General features: G+C 38.6%; 1 protein-coding gene and 1 pseudogene across 2 annotated transcripts in view; one reads left to right on the forward strand and one right to left on the reverse strand.

Annotated features, from left to right (window-relative positions):
* CFAP95 (cilia and flagella associated protein 95) overlaps positions 1-21,517 on the forward strand; it is a 96,250-nt gene that overhangs the window by 12,026 nt on the left and 62,707 nt on the right. The window lies entirely within an intron of this gene.
* On the reverse strand, positions 8,739-9,226 carry LOC150013140 (small ribosomal subunit protein eS24 pseudogene; annotated as a pseudogene).

Here is a 21,517-nt window from a genome sequence, read left to right on the forward strand (position 1 = left end):
AAGAACCTAAGCACCCCAATGTTCATAGCAGTATTACTTACAATAGCCAAGTGCTGTAGATAGCCTAAGTGCCTATCAGTAAATGAGTGGATCAGAAAACTGTGGTACATTTACACATGGAATCCTATGCAGCGGAAAGAAAGAAGGAATTCTTACCTTTTGCAACAGCATGGATGGAATTGGAGAGTATTATACTAAGTGAAATAAGCCAGGCAATGAAAGACAAACTACAATACCAACACAAATTAATGTCACTTCTTAAAGCGTGTCATTCACAGGATAGAGACTTTAGAAATTTCTATGATATTAAGTTAATGTCAATTTAAACATAGAATTAATGAAAGACATAACTAGAGACACAGTCTTCAATATTTGCATGCAAAAATACATGTATACATACATAAAATATTAGTGCATAGGTCAGACCCATAGCAGAACAACAGTATGTTCCTCAGATTCACTCTCCATTTTTCAGCTCTCTTTTTGTCCCAGAAGTATGCCAATTTGGAGTATATCAAAGGAGATGACCTCTGGTTTACTTATTATTTTAAATTCCTTGCTACAAAATAGCCTTAAAATGACCAAGTTAGACTGTTCAGTGCAGAGTTGTTATTATTTTTTTCATTTTAAGCCTAGGTAAGATAACAGTTCAACTGCTACTAACTGATCACTCCCATTCACCTGCACCTTCATAAATAGCTTAAAAAAATAAACACTACTTCAGTTATCGTATATTGAATTTTCTAAATGTTTTATGTTCAGACACTAACTCACATTCTAGACTTGATGAGATTGACAGATTACAAACCTAATAACCTCATTTTGCAGGTGATGTTACTAAATATCAGCAATGTTAAATAACTTAAGTGATGATTATTAATAAATGTTAAACATTTAGCTAATTTTTACTATTTTTATTATTATTTATTACTTTCTCTGTATGTAAGAATAGCCTAGTGAGTATTTAAGCACATGGGTTCCCCATGTCTATTCTGCAAGGCCATCAGGTTGGAAGAAGATTGTGGCAATGTTACAACAAATTAACACTGAAACCTGGGAGATGCAATACTTAGGACATTTATAAAATTACATTTAAATGAAAGAAGCATGAAAATTGATAACATAAACATGTAGCATAGTAATAAACACTACAGTAAAAAAGAATAGAAGGAAGGAAACTGTAATGATAAAAGAATAAAATAATGAACTGGATGCCTAAGGAGCAACTGAGCTAAGAATAGGAACAGAATCATGGGTATGGGGATCATTGGGAGGGTTATCAGCTGGGAGGGGGAGGGAGAGAAATGGGGAAATGGTGCAGGGAGTAAGAAGAATAATCGGTGGGTACAGAATAGACAGGGGGAAGTTAAGAATAATAAGGAAAGGGTGAAGCCAAAGAACTTAACATGCACGACCCATGGACATGAACTAAGGGGGTGGGGGTTGCTGGAGGGAAGCGGGTACTGGACAGAGGGGAGCAAAGGGGAAAAAAATTGGAACTACTGTAACAGCATAATAACATATACTTAAAAAAAGAAAAAAAGACTGGCCGTGTGGCCTTGCCTGACCTCCGTTGACCTCAAAGAACCCTCACAGCCTCACATGCTATGGGCAGCGCACAGCAGGGACCTGGCATCCCTGTCCCTTGCTCTGGCCCGCGTCATGGGCTGCTGCTGTTAAAAGAAGGATTTGATTCCCGTGGTTGGGTGATGAGCCTCGGACCAGACCTCTCCAGTGTTTGCTTCAGTCCCTGTTGATCGGAGGCATGTGTTACATGTTACCATGTAACACAAAATATTTACTGCCGGATGGTGGATTTACGGGTTATTTGTCCTTTTCTTTTTTTCCTCTGCCATTTCTACATTTTCCATAATAAACAGGTATTATTTTCACAGAAATAAAATAAATTACTTAAAATTTTGATATCATTTTCTATATCTTTTTTCCTGAAGCAAATATTCTCTAAATCATCAGAATTTTTGATACAATACTTCATCTCTTTCAGAGTCTGAATCACTCTTCATGTTTATTATGAGTCTTTTAAAAATATCTTTTAAATTGCTAGTTCACGTTGGATAAAAAGGATGATGCTATTCAATTCATTTGGTTTACGCACCCTTTCATTCTGTCTGTGTTCTATAACGGTAGATCCTACGCATGGTTATTTTTAATCTAGCCCTACATTCTTATTCCTCAACATATGCACATACCCACAAATGCTTTGAAATGCAGAAAAAAAATTTGGGGGGGTGAGAAGCACCTTATTTTCAATTTTTTTCAAGATAAATTACAAGAGACTGCATCCTTTTGTCAGGACTCCATTTTTATTTCAACGCTATTCTCTTTATGAACTTCCAAGCAACTTCTTTGTCTAAAAACTTGCCATTGTAGAATTGTTGTGCTTTTACCTTTGTGTGAGGTTTTGCTCAACTTAGCCGGCAATGGCCAAAATAAGACAGTTCTGATTTCAAGATGAACCCTTGTAAGGGAGAGTGTTACAGGACAGGTACTTTTCCATGTGGGTGAACTTGGCTTAGTAAATATTATTGCTGTATACAAGTACCTCTGCCTGAGCCAACCCCCTTCCCACTGGGCCCCAGGAGCCACCAGAGACCCCCTTCTCATTGTAATTCTGCTGTATTCTTTCCTTCATAGACAGTCACAAGTACTTTTTCACCAAGTTTTCTTTCTCTTACCTCACTGATGACCCGTCTAGTTAAGAGTGTGGAGCCTGGAGACTTCCGGCCAAGATGGAGGCTTAGACGGACTCGCTAGGTCTCCCTCTACAACTATAGAGGAACACAACTACTTCAAAACAAAGGATAACTAGAAATTCCAGAAAATAAAGCTACACGGAAGCCCAACATATGAAGTTATAAACCAGCGGTGCCATTTGGGCAGGTAAGAGTTAAAGAAGGCAAAGCTGTTTGCGGAGCGGCGGGGCGGGGCGGCGAAAAATCCCGGAGGCAATCAAGCCCCTGGCGTGCCCGACTCCGGCGCTGGGGAGCAGCCGCAGCATCGCCTTGAACAGTGAGGCCCAGGGGGGCGGGAGGACGGATCCCGGTCTCCTAGCTCAATAACTGTGTGAATCCATCTTGGACCCCCGCCCCCACAGAAAGCACCACAGGGCTGCGAAATAGGTCGCGGACAGGCAGGCGACTCCGATCAAGCCCCTGGCGTGCCCGACTCCGGCGCTGGGGAGCAGCCGCAGCATCGCCTTGAACAGTGAGGCCCAGGGGGGCGGGAGGATGGATCCCGGTCTCCTAGCTGAATAACTGTGTGAATCCATCTTGGACCCCCGCCCCCACAGAAAGCACCACAGGGCTGCGAAATAGGTCGCGGACAGGCAGGCGCCAGCCGGTCGCTGATTTGTGACCCGTACGCAGGCACTGCCCCCTGCCCCCGACAGCCGGCCCAGGAAAACAAAACGCATCTGTCAAAATGTGGCAGACAAATATAGAGATCCCAGTGGCACAACTCACCAGACAGCAGATAGAGAACCTGACAGATGAACAGATAAGAAACCTGTCAGAGGCTCAGTTCTGGGCCATTGTTATCAGGTGGCTTACAGAATTCACAAAAGAGCAGGAAAAAGATATGAAAGAAGCGAAAAACTTTCATAACGAAAGGAACAAAACCACATACGAGACAGATGGTGAGGAATCCAGAGTCCATTTCAACAAACTGGAATATGGAGAAGGAACAAGCAGTCAACCAATGCAGCGAGAGGAAATGGCAAGCAACAATGAGAGGATCAGAAACCTCTGGGACAGCTATAAAAGGCCCAACATAAGAATCATTGGTTTGCCAGAGAATGAGGAAGATGAACTAGAACTTGAAAAATTGAGTGAAAATATAATAAAGGAGAACTTCCCAGACTTGGGGAAGGGAATAGACTTGCAGGTCCAAGAAGCAAGGAGAGTTCCCAAGAGACTGGACCCAGGGAGAATCACTCCAAGACACATTATAATCAAAATGTCAAAAATTAAAGATAAAGAGAGAATCTTAAAAGCAGCAAGAGAGAAGAAAAGAATTATGTACAAAGGGGTCCCAATTAGACTATCAGCTGACTTCTCAAGGGAAACCCTACAGGCAAGAAGGAACTGGCAAGAAATATTCAAAGTAATGAAAATCCAAAACCTACAACCACGAATACTCTATCCAGCGAAATTGTCATTCAGAATAGAAGGACAGAGAAAGTGTTTCCAGGACAAAATAAAACTGAAAGAGTTCATTAGATCCAAACCACTGTTATATGAGAAGTTAAAGGGACTGGTTTAAAAAACAGAAGCTAGGGAGATGAAACAAAGGCAAACGAAACAGGCAACGAGAGTGGAAAAGGAACTGTGGGTAAAGGAAACATAGTGGGGGGAGGTCAACAGGGAGGGGGAGTGGGGAGAGGGAGGGAGATGATATAGGAATTGGGGATCATGGTAGGAGGGAATGGAATAGACGGAGAGAGGTTGGGAGGAACTGTAAGCACAACTAATGGACATAATCTAAAAGGGGGGGACAACTGGAGGGAGGGGGGCCACCGGGTGGAGGGGAGCAGAGGGAAGGGAAAGTGGCACAAATGTAATATTTTAATCAATAAAACACATTAAATCTGAAAAAAAAAAAAAAAAGAGTGTGGTGAGTGAGGGAGAAGGAAGAAAAAAATGTAAGGCTCAGTAATAAGGCGAGGTTCAGTCTGTGAAAAGTGAGACCAGGCTCAGGGTTTTTAATAGCACGGGGACAGGTATTGATAGATAGATTTCTCTGAGTTGGCCTGGAACACCACCTCATTGTTATCATTTTCTGGGTGTACTGGTCAGTCTTTTGGTTGCAAGTGACAGATACTTAGCTTGCACTAGCCTAAAAAAGTAAGAGAATGAATTAGCTCTTGATATCAATAGAATGGTTGATTATCAGATAAGGGGCAGGGATGCAGCCTGATCTTAGAAACAACTGGAAAAGGGGATGCAAATACAACCAGGTCTTCCTTCATTTTTCCTCTCTCCTCTTCTTTGTGTATTTGCTTCATCTTATCATTGAAAACTATGGGAAACATGGCTGCTCTAGTTCTGGAATTTATACCTTACATCTTCATCCCACAAAGAAAGATTGATTTTAATGTATTTTCAGTTCAGAATCCAAAAATTCCAGGTCAGATATCCATTCCTGGGCCAAGTATCTGTTTGGGCTCTTAATTGGGCAAGGTTGCTGGAAATATGATAGCTTTCTAATAGCCATGGGACAAGGTAGACAAACCAGGGAGAAAGATGTGCTGGGCCGGCAGTCCTATAGATGTTTATTATATCCCATCTTATCCTATAGCTGTCTGCCTTATCCCATCCTATCTTACAAATGTCTACTATATCCCATCTTGTACTATAGATGTCTACTGTATCCCATCCTGTTTTATAGATGTCTCTTTATAAGGGTTCATGCCACCAAAGTAACAAAAATTTCATTACAGGCAATTTCTTGGAGGTTAAGACATTGTTGAGTTCTACCCAGAATTCAAAAGAAAAATATCTGTATTATGTTAATTATTAGAAAAATTTAGTCTAGGTAGATTGCATGCTTTTATTGGACTTTTTTTTTTTTTGTATGTGAAACAATCCTATGATAAATATAAATAATTTGGAAGGGATACCTCTAGTTGGTTTACAGTTACGTTAAAGTGAATGAACTGCATTCCATTATAGGTTTTCTTGCCCCCACCCAGGCTGATGTATCTCTGATGAGTGAGCGGGTCAAAGCATGTCAAATGTCCTGTTAAACATTCAGGCACAAATAAGAAATTTCTTCCCACAGTAAAATCACCTGGTTCTAGTATTGTTTTCTTTGACAACTTTCTCTGTTACTTCTTTTTGGAAATTATCTGTTTAGACTTTTGTCTCTACTGAGGACAATTTTGGTAAATTGTTTTTCTTAGAAAGTTTTATGTTACTAGCTTTCCAGATGTATTTGTGTAGAGTTATGGAAAGTAGTCTTTAATGATTTAAAACGTTTTCTTCTATCTTGATGGTTATATTCTATTTTTAACAACTTTTTAAAGATATAATTCACATACCATACAAATAACTCCTTTGAAGTATATAATTCAGTGTCTTTTTTCTGTATTCCCAGAGTTGTATACCCATCAGCACAATCGATTTTAGAACATTTTTATTAACCCCAGAGAAATGCTGTTGCCCCCAAATTTCCCCAGCCCTAGACAACCTCTATTCTACTTTCTGTCTCTAGATTTGCCTATAATGAACATTTCATATGAATGAAATGGTCCTGTGTGATTGGCTTCTTTTATTGGCATTATGTTCTTAAGGTTCATCCATGTTGTAACATGTATAAGTACTTCATTTATTTTAATTACCTAATAATAGTCCATTGTATGGATATTGCATCACTCTATATTTTCGCACCCCCTCCCCGCCCTGATTCCTTGTTCTCAATTTTTTTAGATAGGAGTTTGTCTGCTTTCTTTACATACTCATTTATCCTCTTTTTCTAACTAATTTCTTTCTGATTTTATCTTGAATTATTCTATCATTCTGATTGCTTTTGGCTTGCTTGTTCTTTTTGTGTTTTTGAATTAAATGCTTCATTTATTTAATTTTATTGTTTCAATTTTATTGATATAAATACTTAAAACTTTGAATTTTTCCATAGGTAGTGCTTTAGTTATATCCTATGGATTCTTATAAGTGGTATTTCTATAGGAATTCTTGACAAATGCAACAATTTCAGTTCGTATTGACTCATGAGTTGCTTGGTAAAGTGTTTAAATCTTAAAAATGTGTTACGGATTTCTAGTTTTATTGCACTGTTATTTATATCTTTTAAATAGATAAAATAATTTTTCTTACTTTTGATGAGTTTTCTGTGCATTTGAAGTTGTATTTTTTAGGCATGTCACCAGTTATTGGTCTAACTCTTTCCAAATGCAGACTATATTCACACATTTACTCAAGGAAAATGACCCAGATTCCATTTAGTTACAGGTCAAAAGTCTAAGATCTGTACATATTATGCTGTAGTCTAAGTCTAGCTGTGGCTCTACTTGGTTCAAAGACTTATAAAGCAACAAGATAAATTATCTACTGCTGTCCTCTATGCAATAGACAATGATAGGACAGGGACAAGGTAACTGTAATAAGTGCTGCCCCTCAAAAAGAGGAAAGATGGAAGTGACAGGACTGTCGTTCTGTCAGGAAGACATTGTCAGGGAGCCCTGCATTGGCGTCAGGAATGTTCTTTGATTGGATCCTGATACTGCTTTCTGGAAGCAGCTTCCTTTCCCCCGTTTCTCTTTGTAGTCCTTGGCTCTGCCCACGTGTGATCTTTTCTATTATTCTCCTTGACGACACCTGCAATGGATGTCATAGACTATACCCTCCTGTGGGTTTCAGCTTTCTCAGTTCGTTTCCTATTCCCAGAAGTTTGGGGACCAAAAGATATTTTAAATATTGAACAAAGGATTTTTAAATGCATTTTCCTGGCTTGCTTGGAAGTTCAGTTTTTTAAACTTCATAAGTTTCTTATTTGTCTGAATACAGTTAGTTCCAACTGCTTGTAAGCTCTCTGAATTCTTTCTAGACAAAGTTCTCAGACTTGTATTTCTTTACTTTTTCTCCTCATAATATTTTGAATGTCACTTTGAGACTGTTGTAGTTACAGAAATCAGAAACCCTGGGAACTGCTGTTTGTCCAGCTCCTTAAACTGTAATTTGCTCCAGTGAAACTTTATTCACTGGGAGGATCTAGCAATTGGATGAACCTTGCTGTAAGCCTGAGCTTTTTGTCTCAGAAAAGTCTTTCTCAGTTTTCTCTTACTGTTTCAGACCTAAATGTCATTGGACCATTTCAAGGATCCAAATTCCTGGAATTTCTTATTTCCTTTTTTCTTCTTGTAAACCAGCCAATTTCCTGAATTTATCTCTCTCTTTCCCTTTTTAAAATACCTTGGAAAAACAGTTGTCAATTAGCAATTCGCACACAGAACTAACAAACTATTTTCCATTCTCTTTCTCAATCTTGCTAGGTGCATGAATTGACTCTTCACCTACTGTGGCTATTAAATGTTTGGCATTCCAGCCTCTGATATCAGTTGCCTATTATCTTCTGCCTGCCTTTAGCCAATGCCATATATATTAGATTTTATTACAATAGCACCCATCTCACTTCTTATACTAATTTCTATGTTAGAATAGCTAGGCTTAATCTGTAATTACAAACAGCTCCAAAAATTCTTGGTGGCTCAACACATAAAGGTTTATTTCCTATTCATTCAAGGTCCACTGTAGGTTTTTGGTTGGGGGGTGGCATGCCTTCACATAGATACTCTGGAACTCAGGTTGATTGTGGCTCCATTATCTAGAAAGTCATCGATTGCTCTGATAGGAAAAGAAAGAGTTGAGGATTGTACAAGAGCTTTCACTGTCTTGGCCCAGAAATGGCACATATCATTTCTGCTCATATTTATTTTAGTGGCCAGAACAAGTCAAAAAGCCCCATTAATTGCATGGGAGCTGGGAATTTTAACCTCTTTATTCCTAGGAAAGAAGGAGAAATTGTATTGAGGGGCACAATGTCTATCACATATAGAAGATTTTCATATGAAACTCCCCCCCTAGGTGGGCTCTATGACTAGACTTTTGTCCCTCTTGCTCTGAAGCCATTGCCCTTGTACAGTGTTTGCAAACACCCTGAGGACATTAGCAGATTTTTTTTTTTTTTATATTTCAAATAACCAGAAACATAAAAGATCTTTTATTAATCCTCATGAAAAATCTGCATCATCAGCACAGATAAAGTCACTGAAGAATCTTTACTCCTTCTTTTTGCCAGCACCAACATTGGCCTTTGCAGTCCCCCTGACTTTCTTCATTCTGTTCTTGCATTCCTTTCTCTGTTTTCTTGAAGTCTTCTTCTCATATAGGCCATGTCTTGCAAGTCTATGTTTGGGTTCATTTTTCTTTGCATAATCCAAGGAATCATAAATCATGCCAAAGCCAGTTGTCTTGCCACCACCAAAATGGGTTCTGAATCCAAACACAAAGATGACATCTGGTGTGATTTTGTACATTTTGGCTAGTTTTCCTGAATTTCTGTCTTGGGTACTGTTGCCTTGCCAGGGTGAAGGACATCAATGACCATTTGTTTCCGCTGAAGTAGTCTGTTGGTCATGAACTTCCTGGTCCAGATAGTCACTGTGTCGTTCATGATGGTGGCTAATCTTCAAGCAGCAAGGGAGGAAAGGAGTGTATTTTTAAGTTTTGCTTACCTCATTTGTTACAAGCTTTCACCTAAGTGCTGGCCTGGAAATTTCCGCTGAATTTTCAGCTCCTAAATTTTTTTAATGTGTTGGAATTTATATATATTATATATTATGTATATTACATATAATATATAGTCGTAATACAATAATTAAAAACTAATAATACAAGAATAAACTGTTCACAGACTCACAGCTGTAAACTTCTATTGCCCACCCCTATGTGTGTGTGTGTGTATGGGTGTAATATAGCATTTTCCATTTTATTTGTATAACCACAGAAATGTAATTTGGTTGCCATTGTGAGAGTTCCAAGCAGGAAATCTCATTACTGAGATGTCTTCTACTGCCTTTTATTGCCACTTTTTTCAATTGTCTTCGACTGGATCTTGGCTGCATATGGTAGCCCTTGCACGTGGTGTAATCTGGGGATTATAACTTCTGATTTTGCCAACAATTTAGTTTGCTTATAATTTTTCCATTTCCTTGGCTGTTTTTGAGTGATTTCTAGGGAGAAAAGGAAAAGTACTTATTTGGTTGCTATGTCCATTCGAAGACTGTTTTAACTCTAGATGCTATTCGCAAAGAAAGGGTTGTTCATTTGTTTCTAATGTGCATGAATAAATTGCTTTGAAACCAAAGAAGCTTGTGTTATCTACTAAATTTGCATTAAAATGGGCTGTAAGCTCACATGATATAATCTTTTGATGTTATTCTAGAGTAATTAATTCAAATTATTTAAGCTATTAATATTAACACTATAGGAATAGGAGGTTACACAGGTAATCAGACGTTTGCTTTTGTTTTGGAGTGCGGCAAACTGGTCTTCATGCCTCTCATGACAGATATACTGTCAAGGTATTCTTTGGACTACAGTAATTACTAATATATAATACACTTTAAAAATCCTGACTCTTTAGCCCTACTCTTCCACCACATAGAATATCCCTGGCCAGTTAATATAAGCTGTTTCTGGAGGGGAGGATCAAATAAACCCTAAGAAGTATCCTAGAATTCGAAGATAATTGAGATCCAGTTGTCTGAAGATAGGGTACGAATGTCCTGATCTGGGTTTAAGTAGGACAGTCCTGGTTTTCACCACTACCAGTGTGCCTCATTTCCCTCTAAAGTGTCCCCGGTGGGTATTCAATTATAATGTCACCCTACTTAATAAATGTCCCTTCAGCTGTTTTCACAGACACGTGTTTGGCAGTTAATCAGACTGGCAACATTTATTTAACGTTTAAATTATTAAGATAGGCAAAGGGTCCAATTACTGTATTCCTTTTGTTCCCTCCCAATATTCTCCACAGGGATCCTATTCTTGAAAATTTTTTATGAAAAAAATTCATAATAATAATGGGTCATATTTATATGCCACTCAGTGTATGTTGAGTGAAGAAAATTACTTCACTTATCTGCCTCCATCAAGTGTTTTGTTTTGTTTTGTTTCTGAGTGCAGTTTGGGCTTCAAATTCTGTGGTTTCATGGTTATAGATGTACACATCACATACAGCATAAGACACATTGAAAAACAAAGTCTATCTTCATAACTCAGAAATGTCACAATATTTCCCAAGGACATAGATTTTCCTTATGAATCTGCAAGTACATTTATAAGTCTTCATTTGTCAGTTGGTACATTTGTACCACCAAATAACACTACCTTAGCATATAAATCATTTGCCATGAAATCTTTAAAGAGGATTGTCAAATATTTCTTTGCAGTCTTTGATTTTATTGATTTTGTGCTTCTAATGTGTCAGAAAATATAGCTGACTCTTGAGGGTAGTTTTCTTTTAAAGTTCTAGGTAGCCAATGATTATAAAACCTAATAGAAAAAGTATCTTTCTCTTCTAATTTGGGTGAGAGTTACATCAGAAAACACAGTAGCTAAAAGACTACTTGTGAACTACATTAATAATTCTAAAATTTATAATTAATATATTCTGCCAGCTGGAGTCTTAACTAAACATTTTTAACATCTTTGAAATCTGCAAAGAAAATATGTCTATTGTCAAGTAACCAGAAGCTAGTATCCACCTTGGATTTTCATTGTTCTCATGTCAGATATTGCTCAGTTTCAACCCCCCTTAGCAATCAGTGTTATGCATATGTGTGTTGACAGTTTTTCCATTCAGCAAATAGATTTAGTATTCCTCCTGAGACAAGTTTTTGCTGCAAATAACTAGCATTTCTATGTGCATAATCACTCCCTCTTTATACGTGCTTTTGCAGAGTGAGTTGGGATACTCTTTATTTTTATGGACACGTTTGAAAGCCATTGCTTTCAGCATTTATTTTAAGATTATGGTAACAAAATGTAAGAACATTCAATCAATCAATTATTTAAGATTTAATAAGCATTTACAATGTGTTAGACTATGCTAGGCACTGAAATAAAAAAGATGAATAAAAAATAAACCCTGTGTCTAATCTCTTAATCTAATAAGAAGGCAGATTCATTAGTGAATAATTCTAAAACAATGTGAAAGGCATAGCAGTGATAAAGATATTGGTTTCTTTGCAACCCTCTGCCTCCCCTCCCCCACATAGACAAGGGAGCATGGAAACCCTAGAGCAGTAGTTCTCAACCTTCCTAATGCTGTGACCCTTTAGTACAGTTCCTCATGTTGTGGTGACCCCCAACCATAACTAAAGCATAGTGATTAATCACATAAACAATATGTAATTATATATGTGTTTTCCGATGGTCTTAGGCAACCCTTGTGAAAGGGTTGTTCGGCCCCCAAAGGGATCGCGACCCACAGGTTAAGAACTGCTGCCCTAGAGTATAACTTGTTCACCTCTCCTTTGAGGTGTATCCTGTGACCTAATCCCAGCCTGTCCACCACTGGCTGTTGCAGCAGCCTCAGGGAAGCTGCAGGTGTCTCCCTGAGTTTGTTCTAGACTTGAGTTTGTTCAGCCCTGTAACTCATTTGAGGATTTCTATGTGTTTACTCAGAGGGGGCTTACAGATCTGATTTGATGTGGAATCACCCAATTCTTACCATAGGAAACTCAAACTCCCAAAGGACCCCAGAAAAAGACCCAGAGGTCCTCTTTGACAAGGCATGCATGACTTGGGTCTATGTTAGGCCCAAGGAGATAGGAAGAACAGGATATAGAAAGCTGTATACTAACTAGATATGTCGGGCATTTGTTCAGAGTGGATCTGCTCAGGCTGTCTTTACTAGATTCTGTTGACTTCGATCCTCTTCACATCAATCTAAGTGGCATTTTTGACAACAGGGTTGTCATTCCATGTTCTTTTTTATGCAGCTGGCAGCTCTCATCCTATCTTGTCAACCCTTTCCCCATTCTTAATTCGATTCATATCATACTATTTCTTCCACAGAAGACTAGAGAAAGCAAGTTTTATCTCCTGTAATGAAGGATGTTTTTCATAAAGAATTTTCATAGAAAAAAATAGCCAAAGCATTCAGCTCTGGGCTTGATAGAACAAGGTCCTCAGGGAAGCTGCTTGTCAAGCCCTGTGGATTCTCATCCCAACAAGAATGTCAGCCTGTACCTGAATGCCTGGCATAAAAGACATAGCTCTTCATTCAGTCAGTAGAATGGAATACCTGTATTCAAGCTGCTTTGACCTTGAACTGACTGCTGACCAGCTGCTCTCATATACATGTCTGGGAAAATTCATATTTGCAGAGCCAGTCTGTAGTCTAGAACAGTGCTAACCAACAAGGACCTTTTCCCTAATTCAAGGTGATGTACAGGCTGTAAAGACAGGTAGCACATTTTTTGTATAGCTACATTCTTCCATTTAAAGGATTCATATAGTTTTGTACTTATCTTTGGTGTTAGATAGTTTCTTTTTTTAAAAAAAAAAAAAACAATTCCCCCCTCTCAGACTTAAGACCCTTTATAATCTTATAAAGGACAATGGTCGAAGGTCTCGTGCTCCTCTAGCTGCTTCAAGCTGGACATGGTCATTGTCCTACCTACCCTTGGGTCAAGAAATCCCTAATAAGAGTGGGGGTATGGAGGGGAGGGTGGCCTTCCCACATGGGGAAGGATCGTGCAGACTCCAGGTCAGTTGGCTGTCCCTGGACCGTGGCATGCTTGGTTTAACAGGCTGGCATCCTTGTTGTATTATGGGTGCAACAGATTTGGCAACAGGTTTAAAAGGCATCATTCTATCCATAACCACTCAGTGACAAAAGGCAGGGATTAGTTTTTTAATGTCCCATATTAGGGGGAAAGAAGAAAAAAAAAAGGGGGCTCTTTGGAGGAAGGTGTACAAGGCATGTAACACCTGTCCAAAACCCTTTTGCCCACTGTACTTAGCTTGGGCTGAGGGGAATATTTTAGGTTTCCCCCCTCTCAGACCTCTGGGCCCTTTCTGTCCAAGCCTTTAGTTAATAGAAAATAGAAACCAGTTTTAAAGTGAAGCCCACAGACCACCCCATGTTTCACCAACTCAGCCAGTTACTTCAGCCAAACCATGAGTCTCAGGAGGCAGCAATGCAGACAGGATTAAATGAGGCCTATATGTACAATCACTCAGGTAATGAGATCATAGGCTTATACTCTATGAAAAAAGAACATGCATGTTAATTTACGCAACATAACCCACAAACCAGTCTCTATATCTGCAAGACTCTCTTATTGGAAAGACATCGAATTGTAAGGCATTTGACATTCTTCTTGCCTGTAAATTAAGCATCTTTGATGATGTCACAGACCTAGTTTAACTTTCAAATGAAAACAAACTTTAAATGAAGATAAACTTTAAAGACGGTTAGCTGCACTACTTTATAGTCTACCACTGAGCATGTGGTTTTCCCTGAATCGTGATTTTTCTTCTTAAGATTACCCTCCTTGTCATTAAAAGGACTACATTAAGTCCAGTTTCAATTTATTCTGTTCATTTGCATAAACACAACAAGAGCAGCAAATGATCACATATGATCTTTACATCTGCTTTGCTGGAACTTACAAAAGGAACCTTTAGGGTGACTTTCAGTCTGTCCTTCAGGGCACAGGAGCTAAGCCACATACCTGCCATTCAGCCTTGCCTGTAAACACCTGTCTTATCCAAGTCCTTCGAGTTTTCAATTGTGCTTTAAAGTCCCTTCTAGCCATCTTTCAGGGAAGCAACCTTCGTTCCTTTCCTGGAAAAATTGCCGTGGACTGCACAACCAACCACGGTACCAGGCCCTTTTTCTCGTGGGCTTTTATTACCTTCGGAAGTCAATCCCAGTTCCTCAGGGCTGTTTGGTAACAACCAGAGCCCAAGCATGTCTCCTTTAGGTATGACATTCCAGTCAAAGTCATGGTCACCAAAACCTCTATTAACAAGTGGTCTTATTAGTTGTATGCAAAGAACCCTATGTCATTGCTTACTTCTTCAGAATGCCAAGTTCTGGAGAGATCAGGTAGGGAGAAAAATATACAATGTGAAGGAAAATCCTTGTCCTTCTAATATTCACTAAAATTGCATTTCCATACTTTACATTTTCTTTTGTTCACTGTCCTACATGTGGGTTTTCTTATTAGTTTGTTTGTATTTCTGTTACAGTTGTCCCCCTTTTTTCCCTATTGCTTCCCCATACCCAGTCCACCTTGTCTCCCACAGTCTCCACCCAGCTGTCCATGTCCATGGGTCATTTATACATGTTCTTTGACTAGACCCTTCCTCTTTTTACCCCCTTCTCTCCCTCCCCCCTACCCCCTTGCCACTGTTAGTCTGCTCCTTGTTTACATGCCTCTGGTTCAGTTTTGCTCGTTTTTTTGTGTTGTTCATTAGTCTTCTGTAATAGGTGATAGCATAAGGTATTTTTCTTTCATTGCCTGGCTTATTTCGCTAAGCATAATTCTCTCTAGTTCCATTCATGTTGTTGCAAATGGTAGAAGTTCCTTCTTTCTTTCTGCTCCATAATACTGCATTGTGTAAATGTACCACAGTTTTTTTATCCACTCGTCTACAGATGGGCACTTAGGCTGTTTCCAGCACTTGGCTATTGTAAACAGTGCTGCTATGAACATAGGGGTGCCTAGGTTCTTTTGAATTGGGGTTTCAGGATTCTTCGGGTACAATCCTAGCAGTGGAATCACTGGTTCAAAAGGCAGTTCCATTTAGTTTTTTGAAGAAATTCCATACTGTTTTCCATAGTGGCTGTACCAGTCTGCATTCCTACTAACAGTGCACCAGGGTTCCCTTTTCTCTGCATCCTTGCCAGCACATGTTGTTTGTTAATTTGTTGATGATGGCCATTCTGACTGATGTAAAGTGGTATCTCATTGTGGTTTTTATTTGCATCTCTCTGATGGCTAGTGATGTTAAGCATCCTTTCATATGCCTATGGACCCTCTGTATGTCCTCTTTGGAGAAGTGTTTGTTCAGGTCCTTTGCCCATTTTTTAATTGGGTTGTCTGTCTTCTTGGTGTTGAGTCGTGTAAGTTCTTTATATATTTTGGAGATCAACCCCTTGTCTGAGGTATCATTGGCAAATATACTTTCCCATACAGTTGTTTCCTTTTTCATCTTGCTGATGTTTTCTTTTGCTGAACAGAAACTCTTCAGTTTGATGTAGTCCCATTTTGTTTATTCTTTCCTTTATTTTCCTTGCCTTAGGAGATATATCAGTGAAAATGTTGCTACGTGGGTTATCTGAAATTTTTCTGCCTATGTTTTCCTCTAGGACTTTATGGTACCACAGCTTACATTTAAGTCTTTGATCTGTCTCGAGTTTATTCTGGTGTGTGGTGTAAGTTGGTGGTCTAGTTTCATTTTTTTGCATATCCCTGTCCAGTTCTCCCAACACCATTTATTGAAGAGGCTCTTTTCACTCCATTTGATGTTCCTTCCTCCTTTGTCAAATATTAGTTGACCATATAGACCTGGGTTTATTTCTGGGCTCTCTATTCTGTTCCATTGATCTATATGTCTGTTCTTATGCCAGTACCAGACTGTTTTGATTACTGTGGCCTTATAGTATAGTTTGATATCAGGTATTGTGATTCCTCCTACTGTGTTCTTCTTCCTCAAGATTGCTGTGGCTATTCGGGCTCTTTTTTGGTTCCATATAAAATTTTGAACTATTTGTTCTAGATCTGTGAAATATGTCATAGGTATTTTAATAGGGATTGTGTTGAATCTGTAAATTGCTTTGGGTATTATGGACATTTTAATGTTGTTCATTCTTTCCATCCATGAACTTGGTATATGCTTCCATTTATTTGTATCTTCCTTAATTTCTTTCTTCAGTGTTATGTAGTTATCTGAGTACAGTTTTGTTACCTCCTTGGTTAAGTTTATTCCTAGGTACTTTATTTTTCTTGTTGCTATAGTAAATGGGTTTTTTTCCCTAGTTTCTATCCCTGATATTTTATTGTTGGTGTAAAGAAATGCCTTCAATTTCTGAATATTGACTTTGTACTCTGCTATTTTGCCAAGTTCACTTATTATGTCAGGTAGTTTTTTAGTGGAGTCTATAGGGTTTTCTATGTACACTATCATGTCATCTGCGAATAATGACAGTTTTACTTCCTCTTTCCCAATTGGATGCCTTTTATTTCTCTTTCTTCTCTGAGGAAAGAACTTCTAAGACTAGAACTGTGGCTAGAACTTCTAAGACTATGTTGAATAGGAGTGGAGAGAGTAGACATCCTTGTCTTGTTCCTGACCTCAGGGGGAATGCTTTCAGTTTTTGCCCATTGAGTATGATGTTGGCTTCTTGTATATGGCCTTTATTATATTGAGGTATGCTTTCTCTATTCACATTTTGCCGAGTGTTTTCATCATAAATGGGTGCTGTACTTTATCAAATGCTTTTTCTGCATCTATTGATGTGATCATGTGATTTTTGTTTTTCATTTTGTTTATGTGGTGTATTACATTTATTGATTTGCGAATATTAAACCAACTTTGCATCCCTGGGATGAATCCCACTTGATCATGGTATATGATCTTTCTAATGTGTTGCTGGATCCGGTTTGCCAATATTTTCTTGAGGATTTTAGCATCTATGTTCATCAGCGATATTGGCCTATAGTTTTCTTCCTTTGTTGTGTCTTGACCTGATTTTGAAATTAGGGTAATACTGGCTTCATAGAAAGAGTTTAGGAGTCTTCCCTCTTCTTGGATTTTTTGGACTAGTCTGAGAAGGATAGGAGTTAGTTCTTTCCTAAATGTTTTGTAAAATTCACCTGTTAAGCCATCCGGTCCAGGGCTTTTGTGTTTTGGGAGTTTTTTGATTACTGCTTCAATTTCACTAGTTGTTATTGGTCTGTTCAGGCTTTCTGCTTCTTCTTGATTCAGTTTTGAAAGATTACATGTTTCCAGAAATTTGTCCATTTCATCTAGGTTGTCAAATTTCTTGTGATACAGTTGTTCGTAATAATTTCTTACAATCCTTTGTGTTTCTGTGATATTGGTTTTGGTTTCTCCTCTTTCATTTCTGATTTTATTTATTTGGGTCCTCTCTGTCTTTTTCTTGATGAGCCTGGTTAAAGGCATGTTGATTTTGTTTATCTTTTCAAAGAACCAGCTCCTACTTTTGTTGATCTTTTGAATTGTTTGTTTAGTCTCTATCTCATTTAATTCTGCTCTGATCTTGATGATTTCCTTCCTTGTACTCGCTCTGGGCTTTGTTGTTGTTCACCTAGCTCTTGCAGCTGTAGGGTTAGATTTTTTATTAGAGATTCTTCTATCCTTTTTAGGTAGGCCTGTATTGCTATGAACTTTCCTCTCAGGACTGCTTTCGCTGTATCCCATAGGTTTGGGGTTGTGTGTTCATTATCATTTGTTTCCAGAAACTTTATGATTTCTTCCTTGATGTCATTGTTAACACATTCATTATTTAATAGCATGTTATTCATTCTCCATGAGTTTAAATGTTTTTTGAGTTCTTTTTCCTTGAGGTTGATTTCCAGTTTTAAGTCATTGTGATCTGAGAAGATGCTTGGTATAATTTCAATGTTCTTGAATTTGTTGAGGCATGTTTTGTGTCCTACCATGTGGTCTATCTTAGAAAGTGTTCCATGTGCACTTGAAAAGAATGTATATTTTACTTCTTTGTGGTGAAAAGTTCTATATATATATCAACTTAAGTCCATTTGATCTAGAGTGTTATTCAATGCCTCAATATCTTTGGTGTTTCTTTGCTTCAAAGATCTGTCCATTGTTGACAGTGGGGTGTTATAGTCCCCTACTATGAGTGTATTGCTGTCTATATCCTTCCTGAAGTCTTTCAAAATTTTCCTTACATATTTGGGTGCTCCTATGTTGGATGCATATATGTTTACAAGGGTTATATCTTCTTGACGGATTTTTCCCTGAAGTATTATGAAATATCCTTATTTGTCTCTTTTTATGGCCTTTGCTGTGAAATTTGTTTTGTCTGATATAAGTATTGCTACCCAGATTTTTTTCATGTCCATTTGCTTGAAACACTTTTTTCCATCCCTTCACTTTTAGTCTGTGTAGCTCATTTGTTCTAAGGTGGATCTCTTGTAGACAGCATATATATGGGTCTTGCTTTCCAATCCATTCAGCTACCCTATGTCTTTTGATTGGTGCATTTAATCCATTCATGTTTAATGTTATTATCGATATGTACTTATTCATTGTCATTTTCACTCTTTGTACTTGTGTTCCTCTCTGTCTCTGTTTCTTCATTTTCTTAAAGCAGACCCTTTAGCATCTCTTGCAATGCTGGTTTGCTGGAGATGTATTCTTTTAGCCTTCTTTTGTTTTAGAAACTTCTATTTCACCTTCCAGTTTGAATGAGAGCCTTGCTGGGTAGAGTATTCTTGGTTGTAGGCCTTTGTTTTTCATTGCTTGGAATATTTTTTGCCATTCCCTTCTGGCTTGTAGTGTTTCTGTTGAAAAATCTGATGATAGCCTTATTGGAGCTCCCTTGTACATTATTAGCTGTTTCTCTCTTGCTGCTTTTAGGATTCTCTCTTTGTCTTTGAATGTTGCCATTTTAATTATGATGTGTCTTGAAGTGGGCCTGTTGGGGTTCATCTTCATTGGTCCCTCTGTGCTTCTTGGACTTGTGTGACTTTTTCTCTCATCATGTTATGGAAGTTTTCTGTCATTAGTTTTTCAAACAGGTTTTCTATCCCTTGCTCCTTTTCTTCTCCTTCTGGAATTCCTATGATATGGATATTATTATGTTTTGTGTTATCCTGCAGCTGTCTTAAAACCTCTTCATTCTTTTTCAGTCTTTTTATTTTGTTGTAGTCTGGGAATTTTTTTCTACATTGTCCTCCAGCTCGCTGATCCGACCTTCTGCTTCCTCTAGGCTGCTTTTAATTCCTTCTTCAGTTCAGAAATTGTATTCTTCATTCCTCCTGGCTCTTATTGATAGCTTCTATGTCCTTTTTCATGCTGGTGTAATTCTCAGTAAGTTCCTTATAGTTTCCCTGGAGTTTTTTTGTCATTGTCTTTGAGCTCACTGATCTCATTGAGCTTCCCTATAATCCATCTTTTGAATTCCATGTCTGATAGTTTGCTTCCCTGTATTTCATTTAGCACTCTTTCTGGGGAATTGTCCTTTTCTTTCGATGGGGGTTGTTTCTCTGTCTCCCCATTTTTGTGACTCTTCTTGTTTGTTGCTGCTTTTTAGATTGATCTGCACTTCCTGGGTCTGCCCCTGGTGGCATCAGATCCTGTACCAGTCTGGGCCTAGGCAGCCTGTTGGAGACTTCCAGCGATCTACTGCCTTTGTCTGTCTCCTTTAGTTGTTAATCTATTCAATCTGTGATTAGCCACCAGGCTTAAGGACCGGGGGTGGGGCAGCTTAATTTCTGTAGGCAGGGCCTTTGCTTCCCCTCAGGCTGACACCACTTGGCCGGGAATGGTCTGCCTGCAGTGTGGGGATGAGTCAGCACTGGGACCCAGTCGGCTGCTCCCCCAGTTCTCCCCTCAAACCCACTGCCCCAAATTCTCCCCAAGTGTCTCTAGTCCTCTCTGCCCTTCCTCTGCTTGAGCCCAGGGTAAGTTGGTGCCAAAATATTTTCCTACATGATCCGCTTAAGAGCTCTTTTTCTCCAGCTGTTTCTCTCCAGCTTGCAAGAAACCCTGTGACTTTTCACTTTTCTCAGATGGATACTATTTTACTTTCTGCTCTGTTGCTGTAGGCTGGGAAGCTCAGCTGGGGGTTTAGACCCTGCCCTTCTCAGGGGGAACTCCGGCTGCTGAGCTGTTTCTCAGTCCCTTCAGCTGCCACCCGTGGGAGCCCAGCCAGCCCTTTCGCATCTCCGCACTTCCTACCAGTCATGTTGTGATGAAGCGGCCTTTTCTGTCTCTCCATGGTTATAAGACTTCTCTCCAGCTAATGTTCCGTTGGTTATTCCAGATGATTTCTCCACACTTAAGTTGTAAATCCAGACTGGTCCTGGGAGAAGGTTAGTGTAGCTTCCACTTACTCCTCTACCATCTTGGATTTTTTAGATATCTTCTTATTAAATATGATAGATGGTTATTTAATTTTAATGTCCCTGTCAAAACAAAATGTTGGCAATTTTATGTTGGTTCTACAAATTTTGAGGAAAATTTTTACTGCTCCATGAAACACTCAGCTTTGGAAACCACTGATCTGAGTCTGGTACACAACTATTCTCTAGAACTCTCTCAACTTCAACACTTTTGACATTTTAGGCCAGATATTTCTTTGTGGTAGGGGTTGTACTGTGCATTGTAGGGTGTTAAGCAGCACCACTAGGTGCCAGTAACTACCCACCATGCCCAGATGCAACAACTAAAAATGTCTCCAAACATTGATAAATGTCTCAGGGTGGGTTGGAGTAGTGGGGGTTGGGGCTGTGGTCAAAAACTTTTAAAGTTACTATTCCAGGGACATTGCAAATTTTATTATATTCATTTCCTCCTCATAAAAATTTTTATTGCAATAAATGATAAGTCATAGCAAGTTGCATGGTGACCATGAAGAAATGCAGGTAGCAAGGAGGACGAGGCTATATAAAGTATATATTTATTATACCTTGATAATTTTTATCTCACAAAGATGCTGTAAGACTTAATTAGTATTAACAAAGTATTTAAAAATAGCCAACTAAAACATTTTAAATAGACACAATATTATTACACATAATATTTTGCATTTTTTATATCACTTTTAACTTGATATTCTCAATGTATTGATTAATTTATTTTCTCAGTATGATTTTCAGTTTATCTCAGGGAAATTGAGACACAAGCCAGTGTTTGCCTGATATAATACAAAGTCAGGGAATTAACTTAATCTCACATTTCCTTTATAGTAC

The sequence above is a fragment of the Furipterus horrens genome, unplaced genomic scaffold (assembly GCF_987537825.1).
Source record: "Furipterus horrens unplaced genomic scaffold, mFurHor1.1.pri manual_scaffold_4, whole genome shotgun sequence".
In the NCBI taxonomy this organism is placed as follows: Eukaryota; Metazoa; Chordata; class Mammalia; order Chiroptera; family Furipteridae; genus Furipterus; species Furipterus horrens.